This window comes from Trichosurus vulpecula, chromosome 1 (assembly GCF_011100635.1).
Source record: "Trichosurus vulpecula isolate mTriVul1 chromosome 1, mTriVul1.pri, whole genome shotgun sequence".
Lineage (NCBI taxonomy): Eukaryota > Metazoa > Chordata > Mammalia > Diprotodontia > Phalangeridae > Trichosurus > Trichosurus vulpecula.
Window position 1 is genome coordinate 461981389 of NC_050573.1, and position 16464 is coordinate 461997852.

Genomic DNA, 16464 nt, shown 5'->3' on the forward strand with positions numbered 1-16464 from the left:
TTTTCTCTCTCTCCCCTCCACACTCCCATTGGGAATAAGAAAAGGAAAACTCTTGTAACACATATGCACCGTTAAAGCAAAAAAAAAAAAAAAAAATCCAGCATTGACCATGTCTAAATCCATATATCTCATTCTTCACCTCTGTGTGATAAAGCTAACACAGTTCTTCACTGGTCCTCTGGAATCATGGTTGGCACTTGCCTTGATAAGAGTTCTTCATTCCTTGAAAGTTGTTTGTCTTTACAACGTCCTTGTTATCATTCTTGGACATGCCAATAGGGAATCTGCTTTGCTTGATTATGCATATATTTGTTACAAGGGCTTTGTTTTTCTTTTTCTTCCCAGTGGTGGGAGCGAAGAAAAAAGAAATGCTTGATAATTTAAAAAAATAAAATTTTATTTTAAAAAATAACACCACAATATTGTTATTGTAAAAATGATTCTCCTGGTTCTGCTCACTTGATTTGCATCAGTACATACCAGTCTTTCCAGATTTCTCTGAAACTTTACAAGCTACCCCCATTAACATGAGTAGTCTGGATTCTCTCAAAGCGTAACAAGATCTAGGCCTACATCAAAAGGGGATTTTTTAGCAATTCAGATCAATTGTATCAATGTTTACTCATCTACAACACCTAGAGGATAGTTTTTTTGTGTGTGTATAATGGACCCCTTTGTGCAGCTGATAAAGCCTATGGTCCCCTTCTCAGAAAAAAAAAAAGTTTTTAAATGCATAAACTACATAAGATCACAAAGAAAGCCAATTATATTGAAATGAAGTTATAAACTTTTTTTAACTTCAAGGAGTCAAGATTAATAATCCCTGACTTAAAGGGTTATGATTTACTTTTTCTCCTATTTAGGGAGCAAAATAAAATATTAGATCTCTACCTTACACACCTTTTTTTTAAACAATTGTCAGAGCAGAGGGGCATATTTCTGCTGACTTTAGTTGGAAATTATATAGTTGGAAATCAAAGTAGCAACATAGCTGAATTCATTTTTCCATATGTTTTAGAGATTTTCTTTTTTAGGGAAGGTGATTGTTTGGGGTAGCTAGGTGCCACAGCGGATAGAGTGTGGAGCCTGAATTCAGGAAGACTCATCTTCCTGAGTTCAAATACAACCTCAGACACTTAATAGCGGTGTGACCCTTGGAAAGTCACTTACTTTTGTTTGCCTCCGTTTTCTCACCTGTAAAATGTGCTGAGAAAGGAAATGGCAAACCACTCTAGCATCTTTGCCAAGAAAACCTCAAATGAGCTCATGAAGAGTCAGACGTGACTGAAAACACTGAAGAACAACAAAAATGCTTATGCGTTAGCAGGACATTGTTTTTCTCTTTTTCTAATGGCAGTGGGGGTGAAGAGGAAAAGAAAAGCAAGCTGTACATAATAGAGATCCACAGTTTCATGTACAATCCTTTTTCTGTTCTATTAGGAATATGGGAATGTCCATGTTGTTTGATGTTTCTCAAGTCCAAAATTTTTTTTAAAAAAATAAAGTTTCTTCTATCTTTAAAAAAAGTAAAGTTTATAAAATGTTGCAGAGAGTATATATGATTTTTTTAAAATTTAAAAAGACACACAAGGAAGGGTAGGATGCCCAAAGGAGAGTGTAATAGACTTTGATCCAAAAGTCCAGTCAGAGGGTCTGGGTTCAAATTTGGATTCTGCCAGTTGTGTGGCTTTGGGTAGGTCAGTGCTCTCTGGGCCTTGGTTACATCATTTGTAAAATGAATGGATTGCTAAGGTCCTGTCTACATCTATGAACTACAAATTTTTCAGGTACATAATATGTAATGTATAATATAACAGCTAACGTGTTTATGGAGCACTTCGTACATGCCAGGATATGCTAAAGTGCTTTGCAATTATCTCATTTGATCCTGACAACAACCTTGGGAAGAAAGTGATATTATTATCCCCATTTTACAGACAAAGAAACTGAGTCAGAGGTTAAGTGACGTGTAGGGTCACACAGCTAGTGAGTATCTGAGACTCCATTTGAACTCGAGTCTTCTTGTCTCCAGGCCTGGAGCTTGATCCACTGCAGCACCTAGTAAGTCTTCAGCTCAAAAACTTTAGGATCTTGTTTCATCATTTATAAGGCTATTCATTTGTTGGGTACAAGGCACCTTCATTTCTCAGCATTTAGTATCCACTTGACCAGTTTTCCTGTGCTAGGACAATAGCTCTTCCCACAATGGATAAAATGGTGGCCACAATTAAAAGAATGATGATGATGATGATGGCGATGAGGATGACGGCGATGATGATGATGACGACAATGTTAACGGCTTTAAAATAACAACACTGTGACCCCCAAAATGAAGCTGCTTGTGTTTTTCATCATCTCATCAGTGGAGGTCAGTGACGTCCTGGGCCTTCAAAATGGATGAGAGCCATACAAAAAAATGCTTATGTTTCATGCATCCGATGATCTGGGAACTTACTTCCCACTGTACAATCTTCAGAGCATGGGGTTTTACATAGGGTTTGGACTCAACAACCCTTGCGATTTGTCTTATATCACAGCACTACCATGGGAAGCATGGGAAGAAATTGCTTGCATTCTGTCTACTTCATTCGAGGCTACTGAAAAACTAAAGCCCAATATGTCATCACATAATCACAAGTGAATTATAGGAATGCACTTTTATAAATAGATTTGCAGGGTGCCAAGGTTTCCAGTGGGCAGCTAGGTAGCACGGTGAAGAAAGTGCTGGCCCTAGAGTTGGAAGATTCATTTTCTTGAATTCAAATCTGGCTTCAGACACTTCCTAGCTGTGTAACCCTGGACAAGTCACTTAACCCTATTTGACTCAGTTTCCTCATCTGTAAAATGAGCTAGTGAAGGAAATGATAAGTCACTCCAGTATATTTGCCAAGAAAAACCCAAAATTGGGTCACAAATAATCAGACGCAACTGAAAAACAACTGAATGACAAGGACCGAACTAAGTCTTCCAATAAAACAGGAAGCCATTAAAAGAACTTATCATTTATCATTTACATCATGAGAAGAACTAAGACCCCCAAGGGACTGCCAAATTACCCTAGGGCAGGGGTGAGGAACCTGTAGCCTTGAGACCATGAGTGGCCCTCTAGGCCCTCAAGTGCAGCCCTTTGACTGAATTACTGAACAGATTTTTTCCTGTGAAGTTTGAATTTGGTCAAAGGGCTGCACTTGAGGACCTAGAGGGCCACATGTAGATTAAAGGCCCCAGGTTCCCCACACCTGTCTTAGGCCCTGATAGAGCCAATGGATCTTTGTAAAAGAATTTTATACAGACATCAGTAATCTTAAATTCACTCACTACTGAACAAGAGATACCTGTTACTTCTCACTACTGCTGACATGGTAACCACAGATAACATCACAGCATTGCATTGCTGGATCTGAAAGGGACTTTAGAGGGGCCACCTAGTCTAATATTCTTATTTCACAGTTCAGAAACTGAAGCTCAGAGAAGGTAATCACTTGCCTAAATTCACACAGGCCGTGAGCATCAGAGTCAGGATTCAAACCCAGGTCCACTGTCTTGAAAGGGCCAACATCCTAATGCCCCGTCACATTCTCCTTGTTCGGTAAATTAGCACAGTTAGGTATTTGACATACACAGAATCCTTTGGTTAAGAGGCTCTTGGACACGTACACAACCCAGAGATGCTTTGGGACATTTCTTCTTTATGTAGCCTGTAGGCCCCACACAGAAAATCTAGGAAAATGATTGCCTGGCACTGCCTGGTATGCCAAGACCAGCTGCCTTTGAAGGCATGCGGTTCACGGTATAAAAGAAGATGAGGTGTGATTTATCAAAGGAATAACGAAAAAAGAACACAGGACCCTGACTGAAAGCCATGTCTGTGAGCAACCTCTCTGGGCCTCAGTTTCCTCATCTGTCAAGTGAATTGTTTAGAGATGACCTCAAAGGGCTCTTCCAGCTCTAGGGGCCCATGAAACGATCCAATGAGCATCCCTCTCGCTGCTTAGTGCAATAGAAAGAGCGCCAAATTTGGAGTGACGATACCCAGGTTCAAATTCCGGCTCCAACACTGCTTTAACTGCACTATCTCTGAACCTCGGTGTTTTCATGTGTAAAATGGGCATAATCAGACTTGTGGTACCTCCTTCACAGAATTGTTTGGAGGAAAATCTCTATAAACCTGAAAGCCTTATTACATGGAATCACTATGGACATTTTCAATCACTTATGATGTAACATAAGTGGATGTATGATGTAGCATAAGTGGAAAGTTGATTGAACTTAGGTTCAGTGGCTTTGTTCAAAGGTTCTGGCACTTGCTGTGTGACCTTGGGCAAGTCAATCTAAGCCTTAGTTTCATCATCTGTAAAATGGAGGATCAGAACTTTGAAAGACTTAAGAACTCTCTGATCTAGGACCAATGAGGAAGTACAGTACTCACCTCCTGATAGGGAATAGACTCTTTTTTCAATGAAGGGGGGAGGGCAAAGCAAAGTGGGAGGGAGAGAAAATAAATGCTGGTTATTTGCAGGGGGAAACAGTTTGTTTGCTCTTCCAAAGGAGGGGGTTGAATTTGATGGTCTCTTGGGTCTCTTCTTGCTCTAACTCTATGATCTCCTGACCTTGGACGACTCTTTGTGCCCCATCTGTAAAATGAAGGTGTTGTACCCAATGACCTCTAAAATCTCTTCCATCTTTACATCTAACATCCAGTAAATTCCAAATATGCATTGAGAGAAATGATAATTAAATAACTAAATATTGGGGAGATCCAGGATTTTTTCCCTTCCTCATTTGGAGATTAGGTCAAAGTTTAGTTCTCTGAAGGGCAGGACAGAAGATGAGATAAAATCTTGGAACTGTTACTTCACAACTAGAGAACATCACAAAGAATTAATCTAAGGTGAATTAGGGCCCATTTTGTTCCACTTAGGAAGGCTAGATTGCCCAAGGTTCAAGGTGATCTGGTTTAAGATAGTCTCTCTTTGTCTCTCATAATATTAATTCTCTCATTACTTGTTAACCAATCAGAGTCAATTGCCAGCCTCAGGAACACTCATTCTTCCAAGGGCATAGAAGCCTGGAGTAGGTTCCATGAGGGCTCTTTGGCATTTGAAAGTGCCACTGACCCTTTTATTACTTATGTGCTAGCATGATTAATAAAATGATTAATTACCCAGAAACTATGTCTCTAGAATACATCACAGTATTCCTCTCCCACTATGATTCATCTGCAGCTGGATTTAGGCACCGGTTTTGCTGGCTTTAGCTGGTCTTTGTCCTCTCTGCCCCTTTTTGGGGGGAAGTAGATGCAGCTCCCTGCCCATCAATGATGTAGTTCCTTATTCTCTAGAGTAGAGGTGGGGAACCTTAGGCCTCAAGGCCACATGTAACCCTCTAGGTCCTCAAGTGCGTCCCTTTGACTGAATCCAAACTTCACAGAACAAATCAAGGGATTGTTCTGTAAAACTTGGACTTCTCAAAAGGCTGCATCAGAGGACCTAGAGGGCCACATGTGGCCTCAAGGAGGAAGGTTCCCCACCCCTGCTCTAGAACTTACTTAGCCTCACAGTCATCTTTAGCCAATACTTAGTAAACAAGTCTTCATTAAGCAAAAAGCCTTCATTAAGCACTCACTACTATTGCTAGGCAGTAGTGACACAAAGAAAGGCCAGGTCAATGAAGTCTGCTGAAGCATTGACTTTTCTGACATTGAGGCCAGCCTTAACGACCACTGGAAACCTCGAGAATTCATAAGATTCTAGACATGGGAGGGGCATCAGAGATCATATAGTCCATCCCACTCATTTTTCCATGGATAGATTTGAGAAATGAAATGAGACTGGTGACCAAGGATTTAAGATGCTTGACCTGGATTAACCCAGGCTTATCTGTTTGCTTGGTTTTTACTCCAGATCCACACAGCTTTAGTGATAAAGACCCTGGACTTCCTCTTGCTAGGATTATACCTTTGGGCTGTAGTTTATGATGTCTCTGGCCCTACAAAAACTTGCCCAACAGCAGGCCCTCCTCTGATGGAGGAGAATGTAGCCATCAAAAATTGCAAGGAAAGAGATGGACAAATATTGATGTAAATATGTCCTTGACTCCCCTCACATCTGGGAGCCCAGTCTTTTGACCAAGAAAACACTTCTCACTTGGTCGAGAACAAGTGAACAAACTTAATCATCTCCCAATTAACTCTGTTAATCTGTTGGATGGACATATTCAAATCCTACAACAAGTCAAAGAACAAAAACATTGAATCTGAAGGTATACCAGGCACTATGCTAAACCTGAGAATACAAATACAAGGAAAAAGAAAGATAGTCCTTCCCCTCAAGGAGTTTACATTTTAATGGGAGAAGATGACACATAAAAAGAGCCTGGAGACAATACCTTTACTACTCCTTATCCCAAAGAGATTGTAAAAAAAGGGGAAAGGACCCACATGTACAAAAATATTTAGAGCAGCTCCTTTTGTGGTGGCAAAGAATTGGAAATTGAGGGGATACCCTCAGTTGGGGAATGGCTGAACAAGCTGTGGCATATGATTGTGATGGAATGCTATTGTTCCATAATAAATGATGAGCAGGCAGATTTCAGAAAAACCTGGAAAGACTTACATGAACTGATGCAGAGGCGCTTCCTCAACGGGAGTGAGATATCTGAGATCTGAGAAAGCACCTTCACTCTGTATTATCCAATATATATTCATATGTATTCCCCTTAATTTCTGTTTTGCTATCAACTTGACTTTCTTTTCTATTTGCTATGTGTACTCATTGTATAATCGATTTGGTGTCAGCCCATCTCCAGGAGTCCTGATCTATATCAGGCCATTGGACCCAGATGGCTCTGGAGGAGAAAGTGATGCTGGTGACTTTGCACAGTCTTCCCTCACTTAAATCCAATTCATTTGAAAGTCATGGCATCATCTTCCTGAGGTCACGGTCCTCTTCGAGAATGAAGGACAAACTACAAAAAGAATAACAATAAGTCACATACATCCTCCCCACTCCCTTGCTACAAAAGAAAAACTGTTTAGCAAAACCACTAGTGCAGTGTATGTGCCCTTCGGCACTCTTATCCCCTATCTCAGAAAGGTAGTGCAATGGTTAGAACCAATGGTGGAATTCAGCCAGTTCACACCAATTTGGTAGAAATGGTACCAAATTTTAGGTTTGGTTCCTTGAACTGGTCGTTAGCTAGGGCGAGGTCTGAGCTCACAGGTTCGGGGAGGAAGGACAACACCTCAGCTCAGTTCCATGGAGAACTGGTTGTTAATTCATTTGAATCCCATCGCTGGTTAGAACACTGAACTTGGTGTTACAAAGACCTGAGTTCAAATCCAGCCTCAGACTCTTATTAGCTGTGTGACCCTGGGTAATTCATTTAACCTCTGTCTGTCTCAGTGTCCTCATCTGTAAAATGGAAATGGCACTTCTCTTCCAGGGTTATTGGGAGGATGAAACAGGTTACTATTTGTAAAACATTTTACAAACCTTAAAGCAATGTCTAAATGTTAGCTACGTTGCTACTACTCTTACTATCTCTCTAAGGAAATGAGCAAAGTCCCACTGAAGGTTTTAGACGTCATTGTCCATGGTCTATCATCTTCCACTCTGTAGTTCCCTTTAAACAGAGTTCCTCATCATTAAGGTGGGGGCTGGACCTCTACCAGGCCACAAGCAAGCTTGCTCTTAGCCAGACAGCCTCCTCCCAAGTCTCCCAAGGGGAGGAGTTACCTCTATATCTAAGTTTTAACAATACTTTTGATTCAGAATTCTCCTTAACACCAGAAATGCTACCTTCGCCAAGAGAAAATACATTTGCCTAAAGGGAAACTTGAATAACAAATTGCGTAAGGACATCTGACCATAAGGTCTCCCCGAAGATGAAGAAAAATCAAGAAGTGAATTCTTATAACCACTGATCTGCAGCTCAAAAGAAGGGGCTTAGAGGCCACCTAGTGTGACTCATTTTATAGATGAGGAAACCAAGGCCAGACAATGAAGGGGCTTGCCCAGGGTCACACAGAGCCAGGATTTGAACTCAAATCCTTTCAATCCAACAGTCTGTTCGCTGCATCATATCAAGTAATAAGGGAGTTAGAAGTTACCTTTAGGAAGGATCAAGTTACAGATGAGGAATTAAGGCTCAGAGAGCTTTTAAAAGGTTGTTATTGCTCTTAAAAGGCACTGGAGTGAACCTAGGAGGAAAACTGGGCATTCTGGACAGGGCATCTGCTGCCAAATGACTAGCTGAAGGAACTTACCTAGAGCTATTCTGGGAGCCCGGCAGCCTCAGGCTCTATTTGCCCTGTGGCAATGTGGTGGCTTTTTTCTCCAGCTTCCCAGTTGGTCATTATGTGACCCTTGTGACCGCATGTCAGGAACACTCCCAGCAGCCTCAGCCTGGCAGCCCCAGCCCTGCGTCTGTGGGAACTGGAACCTGTTACACAGCCTTCTCCCCACCCCACCCCCTCCTAGTCTGTAACGCTGCATGGGGAAGCAACAAGAGAATTTGGCTCCCTGGCCCAGGACAAGTTCTGCCCTGACAGCTTTTAAGGGACAGGATATGTCTTGGCGCTGCCCGTTGGTGCTGCAACTCAAGAATTATGAAAACATAATAGTTTTGTGTGTGTGCGTGTGTGTGTGAGAGAGAAAGAGAGAGAGACAGACAGACAGACAGAGACAGACAGAGACAGACAGACAGACAGACAGAGACAGAGAGACACAGGGACACAGAGAGACAGAGAGAGACAGAGAGGCAGAGAGACAGATAGATGGAGACACAGAGAGACAGATAGATGGAGACACAGAGAGACAGACAGAGAGAGTCAGAGAGACAGACAGAGATAGAGGCTCAGAGAGACAGAGAGAGACAGACAGAGACACAGAGAGACAGGGAAAGACAGAGAGAGAGAGAGGGAGGAAGGGAGAAGGAGAGGGAGAGGGAGAGGGAGAAAGAAAGGGAGAGAGAGAGGGGGAGAGAGAAGGGGAGAGTATGCATACTGAGGGAATTTCCAGAATTTCACATTTATCTGAGGTTTCAGTCTTTGTGAGGTGGAGGGAAGCTTAGAGGTCCAGTGTGATCCTTTTCCAAATGAAGAAACTAAAAATTCAATGACTTTCCCAAATTCTCACAGTCAGGGTTGGAACCCAGGTGTTTGACTCCTAATCCAGTTTTCTTTTCACTACCCCACTATCCAAAGAAACTCCAGTTATCTGCTTTTGAGCCTCTGACTTTCACAGTCTCCTCTGTTTGAAATACCTGCTCCAAATCTAATCATTATGTGGTTTGTTTCATGGGCAGCAAGGTGGTACAGTGGTTGGAGCTCTGGGCCTGGAGTCAGGAAGACCTGAGTTCAAATCTGGCCTCAGACACTCACTAGTGGTATGCGACTCTGGGCAAGACATTTAACCTTTGCTTGCCTCAGTTTTCTTATCTGTAAAATGGGAATAACGACGGCACCGACTTCCTCAATGTTGTTGTAAGGACCAAATGAGATAACTGTAAAGCCCTTAATACAGTGCCTGGTATATGTTAAGTGCTATATGTCATTGTTCAGCCATGTCTGACTCTCTGTGACCCCATTTGGGATTTTCTGGGCAAAGATACTGGAGTGGTTTGCCATTTCCTCCTCTAATTCATTTTACAGATGAGGAAACTGAGGCAAACAGATGATTCGCCCAGGGTTACACAGCTAGTAAGTATCTAAGGCTAAATTTGAACTCAGGTGCTCCTGACTCCAGTCCTGGTACTCTATCCATTGTGCCACCCAGCTATCCTATGTGGTATATAAATATTAGCTATAATTATTATCATTTCTAAGCCTTCCTTCACACTTGAGAAATGTGGACATCTAAGAATTCTCTTTTATTTCTCACATCCCACACTCTTCCTGACCGCAGTCCAGTCATTCTCAGCATTCAGTGGCCATCCTCTTGGGATTCCCTGCTCTCCAGGCTAGCACTTTGAGGGCCTCTCATATTTCTCAAGAGGGCATTCTGAAATGTCCACAACATGCTTCAGCCTGCTTCTGATTACTCAATTTCAACATATGACATTGTCATCTGATTTTTCTCATTTTAACTTTTCTAGTAAAACTGGTATGTTATATTATATTATATATATATATTATTTATATTATATTATAGCCATTTTCTGCTTCTTTTTTTATTTGAATAAGAAAGGAGCTTATTTTCTTCATATTAATTTTTTTGGACCAGATCTGTGGTTTCCTTTGTCTGTGGAACTCCCAGCAAGAAAATCTCTTCTATCGATGCAGATCAGCAACTGTTTGTACCTTAGAGTCTGAGAGAATTGCCTTTAGTACAGAAAGGTTCAAATAACTTGCCCAGTGTGAAGTGACAGCCAATATGAATCAGAGACAGGATTTGAACCCAGGTTTTCCTGATTTTAAGACTGCCTCCACTATTCCAAATTGCCTCTCCTCATACTGACATATTTATATATGGTATTGAAATATTAAAGTGAGGGGCAGCTAGATGGTGCAGGGAGTAGAGTACCGGCCCAGAGTCAGGAGGGTCTGAGTTCAAATTTGACCTCAGACACTTGACACACTTACTAGCTGTGTGACGTTGGGCAAGTCACTTAACCCCCATTACCCTGACTTCCCCCCTCTAAAAACAAACAAAATTTAAAAAAAAGAAATATTAAAGCGAGGACTAAAATTGAGAGATAAGGCAAAAATATTTACATGAATAAAGTCTTAGGAATTCAAATTCCCTCAAACAACAGTAGTTTCTGACTTTCAACTTTAATACCAAAATTATGAATTTTCTTTAAAAAAAAAACCACAACAAACTTAGATTTGTTGACACCTTTGTTCATGCTTTTTCTTTTTATATCACAGTACTCCGGGCTTGGAGTCAGCAAGACTCCTCTTTGTGAGTTCAAATCCAGCCTCAGACACTCACCAGCTGTGTGCTTCTGGGTAAGTCGCTTAATCTCATTTGCCTCAGTTTCCTCATCTGTAAAATGAGCTAGAGAAGGAAATGCCAACCACTCCAGTATCTTTGCCAAGAAACCCCAAAATGAGGTCACAAAGAGTTGGACACGACTGAACGACAATTCTGAAAGTACTACCCAGGCCAGTGCCAACCTCTGCAATTGAACCAGAAAAATAATTCCGCAAAAACAGGTGAAACAGAGGCCACCACTGACAATGTATGCAGTAGTCTGCATCTGTAGTCCCCTAACGGCTCGGTCAAGAGGAGAGGGACATGAGTCATCGTTCATGTTCCAGTATCAAAATTGGTTATTATAATTACTCAGAGCTTAGCTTCCTTCGAGAGTCCTTTTCATGTATGTTATTGAAGCCATCCTGTATATTGCCATTTTGTTTCTGTGTCAGTAAATATAAATCTTTCCATATTTCTCTGAAATAACAATAACATTTTTACAGTACTTTCTATGTTCCAGACTGCAGGAAGCGCTTCACGGTTATTATCTCATGGGATCCTCAAAACCACCGTGCAAGGTACATGCTATTATGAGCCCCATTTTACAGATGAAACTGAAGCAAACAGAAGTTAGGTGACTTGCCCAGGGTCACACAGCTAGTAGATGTCTAAGGCCCAATTTGAACTCACATCTTAGGTTTAAATACCTCAGAGTAGTGTAACCACGGGCAAACCCACAGGCAAAATCTCCTGGACTTTGTCATCCTCAGGAACTCATCATTCTGCAAGATGGAATCAACTCCAAAAACTCTCACCTCCTCAGATTTCCCACCCCTGCTATAGGACTTCAGCTCAAAATATATAAAAAACAAGAACAGAGCTATTTGCTAGAGGCTCTCACTCCTGGAGGCACGGGATTCTGAGCAGCCGATTTAAGGGCCTCCTCGCTGAACTCAGATGATGGTTTCTTGGTAGTTACGAATTGTATTTGGTCTGTTTATAAAAGTATGTTTGTAATTTGTTTGTATTTGCTCTGAAGTTCAGGGTGCTGGCTTTTTCCCCTGAACTAAGAGAATGATATTTGTATGTTGGATTGAAATAAGATTGTTAACCCTCTTAACGCTACTTCCCTTAGTAAAGCAGATCAAAAGGACCTGTATTGGCAGCTTTCTGTGTGCTGGTTGTTGGTGGGTCTTGCACCCCTACAGCAGCTGCTAGCAGATTGTTGCAACACCCGTGTGGCCCTTTTCAGCTTCTTTCTATGCCATGTCTTCCCCATTAATCAGACTGTAAGCTCCTTGAGGGAAGGGATTGTCCAATGCCTTTCTTTGTAGCATGGAGCCTGGCACATAGTAAACACTTAATAAATATTTATTGACTAATATTTATTCAAAAGTGCTGAGAGGATAAACATGTTTAAAAAGAAAAATAAAAAGGCTTACATTCTGGGGCTAGGGAGAAAACAAAACATGTCACTGCAGGTAAGTGCAAGGTAATTTTAGGAAAGAAAGTACAGAGACAGAGGAAGTTTTATGGAATAAATGTCACCTGGACTGAGCAGTGAAGGAAAATAAGAACCCTGAGAGGTGAAAGATTAGAAGTGAGTATTTCATCTGATAAATCCAAAGACCCCCAGCTACTAAGATAGATATTCACTATTGGACAAAAACTGCTGAGAAGACAGGAAAGACCATACATAGAAAAACTATGTCTAGATAGCAACATATCACACCACAGGACAAGAAGTGTTCCTATTGAAGCACAGCATTTAAGACCTACTGTGTGCCAGGCACTGTGTTAAGCTTTACAAATATTATCTCCTCTAATCTTCAACAACAACCCTGAAAAGGAGGTGCTATTATTATCCCCCTTCTATAGCTGAGGAAACTGAGGCAAGCAGAAATTGTGTGATTTGCCCAATATCACACAGCTTAGCAAGCCTCTGAAGCCAGATTTGATCTCAGATCTTCCTGATTCCAGGCCCAGAAGTCTATCCACTCCCCCACCTAGCTTCTTCAAAGCAAAATTAATTAAAAGAGTAAGGAAGAAATTATCTTTCATAGTTATGAAGAGAACAAATGATGACTAAATGATGAATAGAAATGATCATAATAATTGATAAATTATATATGATAAATGATGGCAATCATGATAAAATAGACAATTTTGATAAAATTTTAAAACATAAAATTGAAAACATAAAGTTTAAAAAAAGGTTTTATAGAAACAAGTGCCACTAGAATTAGAAGTAAAGCAGGTAACTGAAGGAAAAACAAAATAAAAACTTTGCAGTAAATTTCTCTGAAAAAAATCTAATTTCCAAGAGGAAAGAAAGGACTGAGTCAAATTTATAAAATTAGAAACATTCTCCAGCAGATAAATGGTCAGAGGCTATCACATTTGCCCACTGGTTGGTCTGCCTGACACAAGTCTCTCCCCACTCCAGTCCATTCTACACTGAGCTAGCAGAGCTCTAGTATTTTGATAATTTGGAATTATGCTCTCAAATGTGTGTATGCTTTCACCCAACAATACCACTACTAGGCCTATATGCTGTAGAGATCAAAGAAAGAGAAAAAAGTACCTTTCCAAGCACACGATAATATTTATTGCAACAGTTTTTTATGAAGGTAAAGAACTAGGAAAGAAGGAGACAGATGTTAAATGCCTATCTCATCTGATCCTCACAACAACCCTGAGAGGAAGGCACTGTCATTATCCACCTTTTACAATTGAGGAAGCTGTGGCAAACAGAAGATAAGTGACTTGCCCAGGATAACACAGCTACTACTAAGTGTCTGAGACTGGATCTGAACTCTGGTCTATCCTGATTCCAGGCCCAGCACTCCATCTACTGCACCACCTAGCTGCCTCAATTAGAATCTAAACTAGAGGGACAGCTAGGTGGCACAGTGAGTAGAGCACCAGCCCTGGAATCAGGAGGACCTGAGTTCAAATTTGACCTCAGACACTTCACACACTTACTAGCTGTGTGACATTGGGCAAGTCACTTAACCCCCATTACCCTGACTTCCCCCCTCCAAAAAAAAAAAGATACACTGAGAATCTAAACTAGAAACTAAGGAGTTGCCCATTAATTGGGAAATGGTCGGAAAAGATATGGCATATGAATGTAATGGAATATTAACAAGCCTCAAGAAACTATAAAAAGGACAGTTTCAGAGAACCCTGGGAAGACTTGAATGAACTGATTCAGAATGAACTAAGCAGGACCAGGAGAGTGATTTATACAATGATCACAATATCGTAAAGATAAATAACTTTGAAAAACCTGAGAACTCTGATCAATGCAACAACCAACCATGATTCTAGATGAGTGTTGATGAAGCAAGCTATCTACCTCCTGTTGGAGCAGTGATGGACTCAAGGTGCAGAAGGAGACATACTTTAGGGAGGATATGGATAACTTACAAAATTGTTTTGCTTGACTATGCACATTTGTTATGGAAATTTTTTGTTTTTGTTTCTTTTTCCCATCTCCCAGTGCTGCAAGATGGGAAGGAGAAAAAAATATTTTTTGCTAATTGAAAAAAATCTATTTTTAAAATGGGGAGTGTATGGCAGGTATGAGGGAAAGTTTACGAAGAACTTGTTTAAATACCATGGAGCAGAAGGTAAAACGCCAAATCAAGTGTTTCTGAAGTCAGTCCCTTGGCTTGTATTTCACAGTTTTCATTCATTCAAGACATTTTTAAGCACATATTTTGTATAAAATCTTTGAGGGGCTGCGAAGAAGAAAAAAATATCATTCCCATCTTCAAAGAGATTGTAATCTTGTAGGAGAAAGAAAACACATGCACTAAGTATTCTAAGACAAAACAAAACTAAATTGAGAGTTACAAGAGACCTCAGAGTGCATCCAATCCCCATCCCCCATTTTGCAGAACCAGAGATGAAATGAATAACGCAAGGTCACACTCAGGCAGGTGACAAGAAGCAGAGCTGGGGTTTGAACGAGGGTCCTTGTAACCCCAATGCTCCGAATACTCATTCTGCAGCGATACTAAGGGTTATTAAGAAAACCTAAGTGCCAGGAGAGTTCAAAAAGGGAAGAGCTTGTTCTCATGTGAGCTGATCAGGGAATTCTCCCTGGAATATGTGGCCCCCGAGCTGAGGCTGGACAAATGGGCAAGCCGAGATCCTGGGTAAGATAGGAAGAACATAAGAGAAATGAGGAATGCGTTTGGAAGACAGAAAGTATTCTATTTATTTGTGGACTGAGGGGAGGAGATTGGAGCCAGATTGTGGAGGCCTCGATTGCCAGGTTAAGCAGTTTGAACTTTTCAGTAGTTGATGGGGAGCCAATGAAGCATTCTGCGCAATTAAAGTATGAGATCAGAGTTGGGCTTTAGGAAGAGTGACCTGGCACGCCGGCACTGATGTGTAGGATGAACTGGAGGAGAGAAGAGCAAAGAGAAGGCTATTGTAATGCTCCAGGTGTGGGGCCGCCAGGTGGTGCCATAGTGCATAGAGTTCAAAGCCTGGAGTCCTGAAGACTCATCTTCCTGAGTTCAAATCTGGCTTCAGACACTTACTAGCTGTGTGATCCTGTTTACCTCAGTTTCCTCAATTGTAAAATGAGCTGGAGAAGGACATGGCAAACCTCTCCAGTATCTTTGCCAAGAAAGCCCCAAATGGGGTCATGAAGAATCGAACACAAATCAAACAAATGAACAATGGGGGAGAATCTATTGGAGTTGATGGTCATGGGAATGAATAACAAGGAGGTGATGGTGCATGTAGATTTACCCCTTTAGGTTTGGGGTGGGGGGAGAGGAGGGAAATGAAACCAATAAAAAGAATGAACCCATGGAATGTTTTCCTGGGGATAAGAGAAAATGGAGATACTCATTAGATTTGAAGAAATGTACTCAAAAGGGTGAAGAAAAAGGGGAAAAAAATAAAATTATAGAGATTATGCTAAAAGGAGATCTACTCAATTTTATCGGAAATCTAACATCATAATTCCTGAAAATCAGTGTGTGGGATGCCCTCACATATGCTTAAAAGGCTTTCCATATTCTCCTGAGATAAACAAAATAAGTCCTCTGAGCCAAAATGCACAGTTATTGTTATCCTCTCATTGCCTGAGGACAAGGACTAGGAGTCATGAAGCAAGCTTGCTCCCAAGGACAGGCTGAAAGAGGAAACAACATCTTGTAATTGTCAGACTTGAAACCAATGACCCAGAAGATGAGTTTGAATATCCTGAAAAACAATCTCTTACCTCAGACGTCACTAAAACCAGATATTTGTTTCCATCAACACAAAGGACAACATTCAATGAAAAGGCTTCCCTGCTCTTCTGGGAGTCTGAATCAGCCAAAGCACTTGGAAAATATGAAGAGAAAAAAGGGAAAAGCATTGGGAAACTTTGACAAATAAGAACTACAGATGCGTATTCTTAGAAACTTTGCTAACTTTCTCAGTCTTTGCCCTTACTAATCTAATTAACTACGTATGGTACAACTAAATACTGTTTGGGGCTTTCATAGCTTTCCTGTGACTTATTGAAGTGGGAAAG